The sequence below is a fragment of the Phoca vitulina genome, unplaced genomic scaffold (genome assembly GCF_004348235.1).
Source record: "Phoca vitulina isolate PV1807 unplaced genomic scaffold, GSC_HSeal_1.0 scaffold1, whole genome shotgun sequence".
Lineage (NCBI taxonomy): Eukaryota > Metazoa > Chordata > Mammalia > Carnivora > Phocidae > Phoca > Phoca vitulina.
In genome coordinates, this window is record NW_022589704.1 from 41,017,992 (window position 1) to 41,032,126 (window position 14,135).

Here is a 14,135-nt window from a genome sequence, read left to right on the forward strand (position 1 = left end):
TTATTTATAATTTGAGTGAGATGGCCAGGAAATGCAAAAAACAAAGTAGAAGTAAAGTGAATCACATTTCCAGTAATGGAAGCATGAATAAGAATGTTGTAGCAGTACTCAGATGGAAAGTGTTGGCAGGAGACATGGAACTAAGTAAAGGAATGTCATGTCAGATGGCTTTAATTTCCACAGTGAAGACAAAAAGTTATTTATGAATATGAGGTATGAAGGTATATCATATTATAAATTAAGAATTTAGGATAATTACTGAGGATAAAGGAAAGAAAATGACTAGAGTTCCCCAGAAAGATTGCTAGGTATACAAAAATCACATGAAGTTTTAACCGTGTTTGAAGACCATGGATCTGTAGTACTTAGGTGGTATCTAGTTTTTATCATTGTTGTTTTCTCTACCATTCTTCATATTCATTTTTTTAACCAGTTTTCCCGTGTGTGAATAATTGATCCAGAGTTAGTGTTTAGTAGGGCTTCTTTGGAAAGAAAAAAACAGAACAAACAAAAACACAGGCCTATTGAGACTGATAGCTAAAAGTATATGTCATGGAATCTTGGATTCATAGGGAGGCAGATAGAATAATAAGCTGGTTCCTCCTACTGGGTCTCCATGTTTTAATTCTTGAAAAATAAGAAAGTGAGAAAGGAGGAAAAACAGGACATTGTAACAAGATATCAGGGCATACAATATGAAATTTCAACATGCGTTCAGTCCTAGGTTATAACCAAATCGGGTGTGTAACATTGGATGAGAGTTATGAAAAGGAAATGGAGGTGAATTCTTCATCTATAAATTTGGATATTATTATTGATTTCATAAAACTATGGAAATGATTGAATAAAAATTCAATCCATATAAAAAGTAAAAAAAAAAATAACATTGCCTGATACGTAGTGTGCGTGCAATAAATATTAACATTTTTGGTGATATCTATAACTTTAACACCTCTGTTACCATCTATTTCATTAATTATTAGTCTTGATGGGTGTCTACCCTCTACAAAGGTAACTCCAAGTAAAATACAGCAAGGTTAGAAGTAATTTGTAATATACGACAGTTCACTCACTCTTCTGAAAAGGAGCAAATAATGGAGGAGAAATATGCCTCAATAAAACTTATTCCCAGAAGGAGATGATGGCAAGGTTGTACCTGAGTCAGCAGGAAAGCTACTATTCTTCTGGGAAGTCAGAGTCACAGGAGAAATCATATGCTCAAAGTAAAGAATAAATGTTCCACATATAGTCCGTGATAAATGCTAAAATCAAATTACTAGATCTTCCAAATATTTATTGAGCATCTTGTGCAAATCAATATCCAGGTGCCCAGTAGGTATTCAATACATATTAGATAGTTAATAGATGATACATTTTAGAGAGAGAGACAGAGCCAGAGACAGAGAGGAAGGTAGGGAGGAAGAAATGAAGAATTGACTGATGGAATAAATGAACAAATCAAACACATGAATAAAAATTTTATTCCAGTGACTTTAAGCTAAGAGAATGCTTAACGGTCTCTTATGTTTTATGCTAGAACACATTGACAAATACAGTGGATTTTTCTTTTGCTATGCAGGTTGATAAGGTAATATTAATATAACAAATTATATTCAAGTAAACATTTTTACAAACCTAGCATATATACTATATATATTTTATACTATACATATACACACTTATATACATTTTTTCTCTCTTCCATGATTTCTTAAACTTACTACTTATTTCTTAATTTTGAGTGGAGGAGATGGTCTTTCTCACTATCCTAACATTAAATAAGAAATTTTCAGTCTATATGAAGCTTAGAGATGATGAATATGAACCTACTAGTATGGCAAGACTATATCCAGTATTTTAGTTTGGAGCTTGTTATACCAAAATCTTAGCTATTACCAGTAAATAGAATCAATGAACTATGAATAGATTTCTTTACATAAAGTATATAGCTTCTTTAAGTGAAAGGCTTTTGGGTGTCATGTTTTCACTATTTAACGCTTTGTATAATTTATCAAGTGATTAGCCAGAAAGGGTATTGATTGTCAGTACAACCTAATGCAACTGAGTTTTTTTAAATGAAAAATCATCATGAAATATACTGACAATCAATAATACTTGGCAAAAGTGCATAAAAATAAACATCTCAATATATAAACACAGTCTCTAGTAAAGTAAATTCATTCTGGTTTCTGAAATGCAAACATGCGCACAGAGAGGATATTGTTAAAGTGAAATGGATTGACAATTGGTTCAAATATCCCAGTCTCTTCATATTTGGTGTCTCTCAAAAAATCCTTTCCTATTCAATTGGCTTTAGAACTTATTTTAAAGTGTGATCCATGTATTGTACTTTAGTGATTAATTAAATACGTTATGTAGAAACATACAATTAATAATCCATCACCATACATATTGACCCTTTATTCCATGTCCTATTTTTAACAGCTTTATTAAGATATGATACCTTCATCCCCAAGTTTGCCCACTTGATGTGTTTAAATTAATGTTTTTTAATATATTCACAGAGTTGTACAACTACACTGTGATCTAAATCTGGATTTTTATCACCCAAAAAGAAACCCTAAGCTCATTAGCTTTAACTCTCCACACCCCTTGCTGCCATCAGCCCCATTCAACTCACCTCCTTTCTCTATAGATTTGCCTATACTGTATACTTTTGTATACAAAGTATAGGCAATCTATATTTTCTATATTTTGTATAGGGAATCCCACAATATGTAATCTTCTGTGACAGTCTTCAGTCACTTAGCATAATGTTTTCAAGGTTCATCCATGCTGAGTATATGTTAATGATTTATTCTCTTTATTGCCAAATAATATTCAATTGTATAGATATACCATGTATATTTATCCATTTAAAAATTGACCGATGGGGCACCTGAGTGGCTCAGTTGGTTAAGTAGCTGCCTTCAGCTCAGGTCATGATCCCAGCATCGCAGCTAAGCAGGGAGCCTGCTTCTCCCTCTCCCTCTGCTGCGCTTCCTGCTTCTGTGCACTCTCTCTCTCTCTCTCTCTGTCAAATAAATAAATAAAATATTTTTTAAAATTTAAAAATAAAAAATAAAAGTTGGTAGACATTTAGGTTATTTCCGTTTGATTATTCTAAATAATGTTGCTATGAACATGTTTTTGAGAGGGCATGTATTTTTTTTTGCAAGTTTAATAAATCACATGATTTATTTATGGAATTTCTACATCAGGTTGTGGTTTAAGAGGAGTTATATATGTGTGATATGAAGAGAATGATGTACAATCAATATGAATCTTGTTAAATCTCTCTTCCGTGGACTTTCTCCATCTTCCTGCTTAGCAGTAAAAGGCATTTTAGGTTTATATAAACATTCTTTACAATTGCCCTCTTAACAAAAAATTAGTACATAAATAGCACGAGGCATTTAGTAAATAAGTCACAGGCCAGTAAGTTCAATTGTGCAGTTGTGAAATGTAATGTGAAAGAGTTTGGAACCTTAAGACTGGGTGATCTGCAGTGTTTCCAACATGTCTTTGACTGCCGTAAGAGTGTATTTGATTTCCTTCTTACTTCGACCTGCAAACTGATAAGCTCTGTTTATTTGATTAGCTGCCCAACTCGCATATTTCATGTTGTCCTTTTTTGTTTTTGCACTTGCTTTTGGATTAGAAGCAATATGACTTGCCGACATGTAAAACCCAAACAAAGCTCTCATATTTCTGTTGTTCAGTTTCAGTGCCTGAGCAAAATACTTTCAAGAAAGTTTGAGGTTTTCAAGTCCACTTGGGTATATTTAACTTCAGCATACTGCTGACAGTGTAAGTGGTTATGTGGATTAGTCATCATTAGCTCCTCTAAACAAAAGGCTGCTTTAGCATAGTCATGTTCATTGATATAAAGTTCTGCAAGTTCATGCCAAGCTTCTTGGTCCCCAACAAATTGTTCCAGATACTCATTCAGTCCCCGAATGGCCTCCACATTTTTCCCCTGGGCTTTTCGAATGGCAATCTTATGCTTTCTTGCAGCAGTGTTAGTTGGATCTTCTTGTAAAATTCTATCATATAGTTGTATAGCATCATCCTATCTTTCCATGGCTTCAAATCTCATGCTTCAAATCTCTTGACTCTGTGACTGCCAGGGAACTGTCTTCTCAACTCCTGAAGACCAAACAATGCCAAATCATCTCGACCATAGTCTAGGGCTGCAATCATCACTTGCTCATATATGATCCAAATACCATCTCCAAGCTTAGAAGCATATTCATTAATTAATTCCTCTCCAACTTCCACAATTTGCTCACTGTTTCGTGAGTTTTCTTCTCTCCATTTTCTCATTTTATCTCGCATTTCTTCCCAAGTGACATCGTAAAGCTCTGAGACCTTCGCCATCTTCTCAGAGCCTGGAGGCCGAGAGGGCATGTATTTTTATTTATTTTTTATTTCTATTATTACTTATTCTCCTATATCACTTATTTTTCTTGAGTACCTCCATAGGAGTAAAATTATTAGGTCATATGGTAACTCTATATTTAACATTTTGATGTACTGCCAGATCATTTCCCAAAGTGGCTACACCATTTTTCATTAGCACCAGCAGTGTGTGAGGGTTCCAATTTCTTTATATCCTTGCCAACATCTTAATTGTCTGGCTCTTTGATTATAGTATCCTAGTGAGTGTGAAGTAGTAACTGATTGTGGTTTAGTTTTGTAATTTTTCTAATGATTATTGATGTTGAACATTTTTTCATGTGTTTATTGGCTATTTGTATATTTTCTTTGGAGAAAAGTCAGTACAGAGCCCATTTTGAATCAGATTACTTTTCTCTTCTTCAATTGTAAGAGTTCTTTCTGTATTCTGTATACAAATTCCTTATCATGTATATGATTTCAAATATAGTCTCCCTTTCTGGTTTTGTTTTTCTACTTCCTTGATGGTATTGTTTACTGCACAATGGTTTTTAATTTTGATGAATCCATTTTATCTAAGGTTTTCCTTTGTCATTTCTGGTTTCAGTGTTATATATAAGAGGCAGTTATCTAATGAATTTAAAAATATTTCCTGTTTTTTTCTAAGAGTTTTATACTTTTATACTTTTATTTCTTACATTTAGTCATTTGAACTATTAAGTTAATTTTTGTGTACGTTGTATGATGTGCTTAGATGCCCAAATTTATATTTTGCATTTGGATATAAATTTGTCCTGATACCATTAGTTGAAAAGACTTTTTACTCTATTGAATTGCTTTGGCACATTTGTCAAAATACCATTGACCATAAATATGAAGGCTTATATCTGGATTATTAAATTCTATTCCATTGACTGATATGTGTATCCTTATGCCAATACCATATTGTTAACGTTACTTTGTAGAAAGTTTTGTAATTACAAAGTATGAGTCATCCAATTTTCTTCTTCTTCTTCTTTTTTTTTTTTTTTCAATATTTTCAACACTGTTTTGGCTATCCTGGGTCCTTGAACATGTCTATGAATTTTAGGATGAGCTTGTCAGTTTCTACAAGAAGCTAACTGTGACTGATAGGGATTGCATTGAATCTGAATATCAATGTAAAGATAATTGCCATTTCAACAGTAGGTTTTGTGATCCATGAACACAGATTAATTTCCCTTAAATTGAGTCTTTCTTTTTTTTTCTTGTTTTATTTTTTATTTTAATTCCAGTATAATTAACATACAGTGCTATATTAGTTTCAGGTGTACAAAACAGTGATTCAACAATTCTATACATTACTCAGTGCTCATCAAGATAAGTGTACTCCTAATCTCCTTGACCTATTTCACCCATCTCTCCACCTACCTCCACTCTGGTAACCATCAGTTTGTTCTCTATATTTAAGAGTTTATTTTTTGGTTTGTCTCTTTTTTTTTGTTGCTGTTTGTTTTGTTCATTTGTTCATTTTTTTGTTGTTGTTAAATTCCACATATGAGTGAAATCATATGGTATTTGTCTTTCTTGGACTGACTTATTTCACTTAACATAATACCCTCTAGATACATCCATGTTTTTGCAAATGGCAAGATTTTATTCTTTTTATGGCCAAGTAATATTCCATTTTATATATACACCACATCTTCTTCCATTCATCTATCAGTGAACACTTAGGCTGCTTCCATAATTTGGCTATTGTAAATAATGTTGCAATAAACATAGGGGTGCAAATATCTTTTAGTGTTTTCATGTTCTTTGAGTAAACACAGTAGTGGAATTACTGGATCATGTGGTCCGTCCTTCCTTCCTTCCTTCCTTCCTTCTTTCTTTCCTTCTTTCCTTCCTTCTTTCCTTCCTTCCTTTCTTCCTTCCTTCCTTGAGAGTGAGATCTAGTGGAGGAGAGGGGCAGAGGGAGAGAGAGAATCTTAAGCAGGCTCTACACTGAGTGTGGAGCCTGATGTGGGAAGGATCTCACAACACTAAGACCATGACCTGAGCTGAAATCAAGAGTCGGATGAGACACTCAGGTACCCCTCATGTAGTAATTCTAATTTTTATTTTTTTGAGGAACCTCCACACTGTTTTCCACAGTGGCTACACCAGTTTGCATTCCTACCAACAGTGCAGGAAGGTTCCTTTTTCTCTACATCCTCACAAACATTTGTTTTTTGTGTTGTTAATTTTAGCCATTCTGACAAGTGTGAGATGAAATCTCATGGTTTTGATTTCCATTTCCCTGATGATTAGTGATGCTGAGCATGTTTTCATGTGTCTATTGGCTATCTGTATGTTTTCTTTGGAGAAATGTCTGTTCATGTCTTCTGCCCATTTTTAATCAGATTACTTGTTTTTGTTCCTTTTTTTTTTTTTTGATGTTGAGTTGTGTAAGTTCTTAATGTTTTTTGGATACTCACCCTTTATCAGATATGTTTTTTGCAAATATCTTCTCCTATTCAATAGGTTGCCTTTTCGTTTTGCTGATTATTTCCTTTGCTGTGCAGAGCTTTTTATTTTGATGTAGTCCCAACAGTTTATGCTTTTGTTTCCTTTGCCTCAGGAGACATATCTGGAAAAATTTTGCTCCTGGGCCAGTGTCAGAGGAATTACTGCCCATGCTCTCTTCTAGGATTTTTATCATTTCACATGTCACATTTAAGTCTTTAATTCACTTTAGGTTTTTTTCTCTGTATTGTGTGAGAGGGCCAGTTCCATTTCTTTGCATGTAGCTGTCCAGTTTTCCCAATACTATTTATTGAAGAGACCGTCTTTTTACCATTGCATATTCCTGTCTTATTTGTCATAGATTAATTGAGTATATAATCATGGGTTTATTTCTGGGAACTTTACTCTATTCTGTTGATTTATGGGTCTGTTTTTGTACCAGTACCATAGTGTTTTGATTACAGTTAGTAGAATATTTTGAAATCTGGGATTGTGGTATCCAGTTTTGTTCTTTTGTTCTTGATTACTTGAGATTTTTTTTTTTTATGGTTCCATACAAATTTTAGGGCTATTTTTTTTAGTTCTGTAAAAATGTTGTTGATATTTTCATAGGGATTACATTAAATTTTTAGATTGCTTTAGGTAGTATGGACATTTTTAAAATATTTGTTCCCCCAATCCATGAGCATGAAATATCATATCATTTGTTTTTTTATCTCAATTTCTTTAATCAGTGTTTTATAGTTTTCAGAAAGCAGGTCTTTCACCACCTTGGTTAAGTTTATTCCCAGGTATTTTATTCTTTTTGGTGCAGTGGTAAATGAGACAGTTTTCTTAATTCCTATTTTGCTACTTCATTATTAGTGTATAGAAATGCAACAGATTCTGTATACTTATTTTTTATAATGAATTCATTTACCAGTTCTAGGTTTTTTTTTGGAGTCTTGAGAGTTTTCTATATATACTATCATGTCACTTGCAAATAATGAAAGTTTTACTTCTTTCTTACCAATTTGGATGCTTTTGTTTTTATTCATGTCTGATCGCTGTGGCTAAGACTAACAGTACTATGCTGAATAAAATTGGTGAGAGTGGACATCCTTGTCTTGTTCCCGATCTTGGGGGAAACACTCAGTTTTTCATCATTGAAGATGATGTTAGCTGTGGATTTTTCATATATGGCCTCTATTATATTGAGGTATGTTCCCTCTAAACCTACCTTGTTGAGGATTTTTATCATCAATGGATGTTGTACTTCATCAAATGCTTTTTGTGCATCTATCAAAATGATTGTATCATTTTTATCCTTTCTCTTATTGATGTGATATGTTGATTGATTTGCAAATATTGAACACACTTGCATTACAGGAATAAATTCCACTTGATCATGGTGAATTATTTTTTTAATGTATTGTTAGATCCAGCTTGCTAATATTTTGTTGAGGATTTTGCATGTGTGTTTATCAGAGATATCTGCCTATAGTTCTCTTATATTGTAGTGTCTTAAACAGATTTTGATATCAGGGTAATACTGGCCTCATAGGATGAATTTGGAAGCTTTCCTTCCTCTTCTGTTTTTTTTTTTTTTTTTTTTTTGGAATAGTTTGAAATGAATAGGTATTAACTCGTCTTTAAATGTTTGGTAGAATTCGTCAACAAAGTCATCTGATCGCAGACTTTGTTGGGAATCTTTTGATTGCTGATTCAATTTCTTTCTTCATAATTAGTATGTTCAAATTTTCTATTTCTTCCTGATTGAGTTTTGGGACGTTATAAGTTTCTGAGAATTTTATCCATTTCTTATAGGCTATCCAATTTGTTGGCATATAATTTTTTATATTTTTTTATAATCCTTTATTCTTTCCCTAGTGTTGGTTTTTATAGCTCCTTTTTCATTTATTATTTTGTTTATTTGAATCCTCTATCTCACTTTCTCTTTCTTTCTCTTTTTCTTATGAGTCTGACTAAAGATTTATTAATTTTTCACTTTTGATCTTTTCAAGAACTGAGTCCTGGTTTCATTGATCTGTTCTGTTTTTTGTTTGTTTGTTTCTACTTCATTTATTTCTACTCTAATGTGTATTATTTCCTTCCTTATAGTGTTTTTTTTCCCCCTAGCTCCTTTAGGTATAAGTATAGGTTTTTCAAGATTTTTTTTTTTTGCTTCTTGAGGTAGGTCTGCATTGCTATAATACTCCCTCTTAGAACAGCTCTTGTTGATTCCCATAGATTTTGGACCACTGTGTTTTCATTTTCATTTGTCTCCATGTATTTTTTTTATTTCCTCTTTGATTCCTTGGTTGACCCATTCATTGTTTAGTAGCATGTTATTTAACCCCAATGTATTTGTGTTCTTTCCAGATTTTTTCTTATGGTCGATTTCTAGTTTCATGGCATTGTGGTTAGAATGGATGCATGGCATGCCTTCAGTTTTTATGAATTTGTTGAGATTATTTTGTGGCCTACCATGACGTATTCTGGAGAATGTTCCATGTGCACTTGAGAAGAATGTGGATTCTACTGTTCCAAGATGGAATGTTCTGAATATATCAGTTTGATCCATCTGGTCCAATGTGTCATTCAAAGCCACTGTTTCCTTGCTGAATTTCTGTTTGGATGACCTACCCATTGATATAAGTGTGTGGTAAGGTCCCCTACTATTATTGTATTACTACTGATAGCTGCCTTTATGTTTGTTACTAGATGCTTTATGTATTTGGGTGTTCCCAGGTCAGGGGCATAAATATTTATAATTGTAAATATCTTCTTGTTGGATTATACCCTTTATGATGATCTAGTGTCCTTCTTTGTATTTTGTTACAGTCTTTGAGTCTATTTTGTCTGATATAAGTATTGTTCTCTGGATTTCCTTTCACTCACTCTTGCATGATAAATGCTTTTCCATTCCTTTACTTTCAATCTGTGTGCATCTTTAGGTCTGAAATAAGTCTCTTTAGGCAGCATATAAATGTGTCTTGCTTTTTTAGCCATTTCCTCACACTCTGTCTTTTGACTGGAGCATTTAGTCCATTTACATTCAAAGTAATTATTGATAGGTATGTACTTATTGCCTTTTTTCCTTTTTTTTTTACTTATTTTATGGTTGTTTTTGTAGTTCTCTGTTCCTTTCCTTCTCTTGTTCTCTTCCCTCACATTTTGCTGACTTTCTTTACTGATAAACTTGGATTCCTTTCTCTTTATTTTTTGCATTTCTATAGCAGTTATTGATTTGCATTTACCATTAGGTTCAAATATAACAACGTATGTGTATAGCAGTCTATAGTTAGTTGATGGTCACTTAAGTTTGAACTCTTTCTAAAAGCACTAAATTTTTACTCTCCTCCCTAGTACCTTTTAAATATATGGTGTCATATTTACATCCTTTTATTTTGTGAATCCCTTAACTTTTATAGATATACTTAATTTTACTGCTTTTGTGCTTCCTACTTTTCTTTTATGGTCTTTTCTTTCCACTCAAAAAATCCCATTTAAATTTCTTGTAGGGCTGATTTAGTGATGATGAATTCCTTTAACTTTTGTTTCTCTGGAGAACTCTTTATCTTTCCATCTATTCTGAATGATAACCTAGTTGGATAGAGTATTTTTGGTAGCAGGATTTTTTTTTTTTTATTTCAGTAATTTGACTATATCATGCCACTCCCTTTTGGCCTACTAAGTTTCTGCTGAAAATCAGCTGATAGCCTTATGGCATTTCCCTTGTATGTAATTTTTCTTTTCTCTTGCTGCTTTTAAAATTCTCTCTTCATCACTACTTTTGCCATTTTAATTACTATGTGTCTTGGTGTGGACCTCTGTGGGTTGATTGTATGCGTGTGTGTGCCTCCTGGATCTGGATTTCTGTTTCCTTTTCCAGATTAGGGAAGTTTTCAGCAATTATTTCTTGAAAGAAATTTTCTGCCCCCTTTTCTTTCTCTTTTCTGGTATTACTATAATGCAAATATTATTACACTTGATGGTGTCGCTGAATTCCCTTAATCTATTCTCAGTTTTTATTAGTCTTTTTACTTTCTAATGTTCAGCTTGATTGCTTTCCATTACTCTGTCCTCCAGGTCAGTGATCCATTCTTCTCCTTCCTCTAGTTTACTATTTATTCCTTCTAGTGTATTTTTGATTTCAGTTATTGAGTTTTGGGGCTCTCCCAGTGCAGAGCCTGCTGATTTTTAAAGTTCCAGATATAAAGCCCCACTGATTTTAAGAACTCATGAAGTTAGGCCCCTCTGGTTTTCAAAACCAAATGTTAAGGTGATTCATCTTCCCTGTGTGGGTGCTCCATACCTGGGGTGACTTATGTGGTGTCTGTTCCTCTGAACTCTATGCTTGTGGCATCCCTCCTTCCATTGGACAGTTTGGCAGGATAGTTTGGTTCTTGACCATGGCTTCACCCTTCTTACCCTCTTCGATGTGGCCTCTTCTCTATATTTAGCTGTGGATGCAGCCATCTGGCCTATACTTTTTGCATCTGTGTGGGAGTGTTTATTTAATAATTCCGTTTCTTGACCTGTTAGTGGTCCATTAAGATTTTATATTTCTTCTTTAGTCAATTTTGGTAGTTTCTGTTTTTCTAGGCATCGGTCTAGTTAATGTAAGTTACCTAATTTTTTGCATACAGTTGTTCATAGTATGCCTTTTTATGTGCTTTGTAAAATTCCTATTAGATCAGTAGAAATATCAACTATTTTATTTCTGATTTTAGTATTTAAGACTGTCTTCTGGCTTCCATTTCTGATAAGAAGTCAGCTCTTACTGGAATTTCTTTATAAATGATAAATTATTTTTCTCTTGCTGCTTTCAAGATTTTGTCTTTGGCCCTCAGTATTTTTATTATTATGTTTCTGTTTGTGAATCTCTTTTAGTTTATTTTACGTGGAGTATGTTGAACTTTCTGGATAGATACATTCATATTTGTCTATAAATTTTTGATGTTTTTAGCCATTATATCTTCCTATTTTCAGCTACTTTTTTTTTTCTTCTGGCTTTCTTATTATGATCATTTGGTTCATTTAACAACATCCCGCATTTCTCTGATACATTGTTCATTTTTCTTCATTCTTTTCTTCTCTCTGACTTTTGCCTTGCAAATCAATTATCAGTCTGTCTTCAAGTTTGCTAATTGTTCCTTCTACCAGTTCAAATCTATTGATCTCTGATTTTTTTATTTTAGTCATTATTCTTTTCAACTCTAGAATTTCCAATTGGTTCATTATTATAATTTCTCTAATTAGAGGATATTCTTTATTGACTATGATATTGTCATCATATCTTTTTCTTTAATCATAGTTTCCTTTAGTTCTACAAACATATTTATAATGGCTACTTTAAAGTTGTTTTTAAATCCACCACCTAGTGACACTCACAGCTGATTTTTATCGGTTGTCTTTTTATAGGGGTGATACTTTCCTATTAGTCCGCAAGGCATGTTTTCATATTTTTGTGTTGCTGTTGGAAACTGGACATTTTGCGTAATAGACTATTGCATTTACATAATAGATAATCCGCGTATGGGTATCCCTTCCAGAGTTCATTACTGTTACTTACTTATTTAATTGTTTGGTGGCTAGCTGGATTATTGTAGTGAAGACTACTCCCCATCCAGTGCAGTTTGAAGCTTCTGTTATTGTTCCCCAGAGAAGGGCAGGTTTGTGTATGCCTGAAGTCACTCTGGGAGAACAGTAGTTTTGGTAGGTCTCTTTTAGCTATCTCTTTCCCTGAAAATATGTTAACTTCTGTTAATTGCCAGCTGACTTCTCTCTCTCTCTCTCTCTCATACACACACACACACACACACACACATATATGCGCACACATTTTAACAGTATCTTGAATCATAAATTACTTCATAGGCTAATTCAATTTGCACTCTTTTTAAGGGATAGTTTCCTAAGTCAGTGTTTGGAATTATTTTTTCTGACTCCAGGAATACTCTTCCTAGGTATTTATTTTCCCATTTATCACTGAGAAAAATACAGCTTCACCTATATCTACAAATAAATCCATGAATCTCTTCCAATTTCTTCCACCACAGTTCCACTGTTTTTTGAATTCCTTTGGGATTGGCTTTTTCTACACTCTATTGCAAATGAAGCAAGTTCCTTTGCAGAGGACTTGGAGCTCTCTCTTTTTTTTTTTTATATCTGTTCCTCAGGGTGCCTGGGTGGCTCAGTCAGTTAAGGTGATGATCTCAGGGTCCTGGGATTGAGTCCCTCAGTGGGCTTCCTGCTCAGCAGGGAGTTTGCTTCTCCCTCTACCTCTGTCCCTCCCCCTGCTTGCACTCTCTTGCTCAGTCACTCTCTCTCTCTCTCAAATAAATAAATCTTAAAAAAAAAAAACTGTTCCTCCACCACAGGCAAAATCTTTGGGCCATGGCTTTTTGGCATGGGTGGGTCAATAGAATACTTCTGTCTGAGTGACACTCCCACTTTAGCAGCTGAGTGCTTGGTGGATGGGGGATAGTAGATTAAGATTTCTTTACCTTTCTTCTCTTGGAGTGGAACCCCCATTCCACAAGATGGGACCATTAGAAACAAAGAATTCTCAGTGGTGTTTTACTTACGTAGAGCCTCTGTTTCATGAATGAGAACAGGTGGAATAAGAGCCCCACCTCTCAGCCAGAGTCACCAAAATATAAACTTAACAGATAGCTGGGGTAGGATAACAAATGTTGATGATCTGCCTCTACCAGGAAGCTAGCCCACCACTAAGAGCTTGGGGAAGAAGAGGCTTATAGTCTTGGCTATACCAGGCTTGAGCAGAGTTTTCACCTCACAGAGGTGGGAAGGAGGAGAGAGGGTACACATCAAAGTTATTCCTAAATTTTACTTGATTTTCTTGAATAAATATTTCTTCATTTGCTGTATGCCCATAGAACCCATTCTAGATTATTAGAATTATTTTTCATTTTGATTTAATAATTTCAGCAATTTCACTGAGGAGTGGGTCTTCTCATGTTGTCTGCTAGAAGTCTTCAATGGAGTTTTTATTATTGAGCTTATATTTTATAGTCTTGCTGAAATTATTTTTTATATTGTTTTATTCCTTAAAAATATGTGTGTATGTATTATGTCATTTGAAACTATAGATTTAGTTACTTCTTCTTATCTAAATACTTTCTCCTGGGCGCCTGGGTGGCTCAGTTGGTTAAGCGACTGCCTTCGGCTCAGGTCATGATCCTGGAGTCCCGGGATCGAGTCCCGCATCGGGCTCCCTGCTCGGCAGGGAGTCTGCTTCTCCCTCT

The 14,135-nt window shown here is 34.1% G+C and overlaps 1 pseudogene; it reads right to left on the bottom strand.

Moving 5' to 3' along the window:
* Positions 1–3,488: 3,488 nt before the first annotated feature.
* Positions 3,489–4,391, bottom strand: LOC116640539 (annotated as a pseudogene).
* Between the last annotated feature and the right edge of the window lie 9,744 nt (positions 4,392–14,135).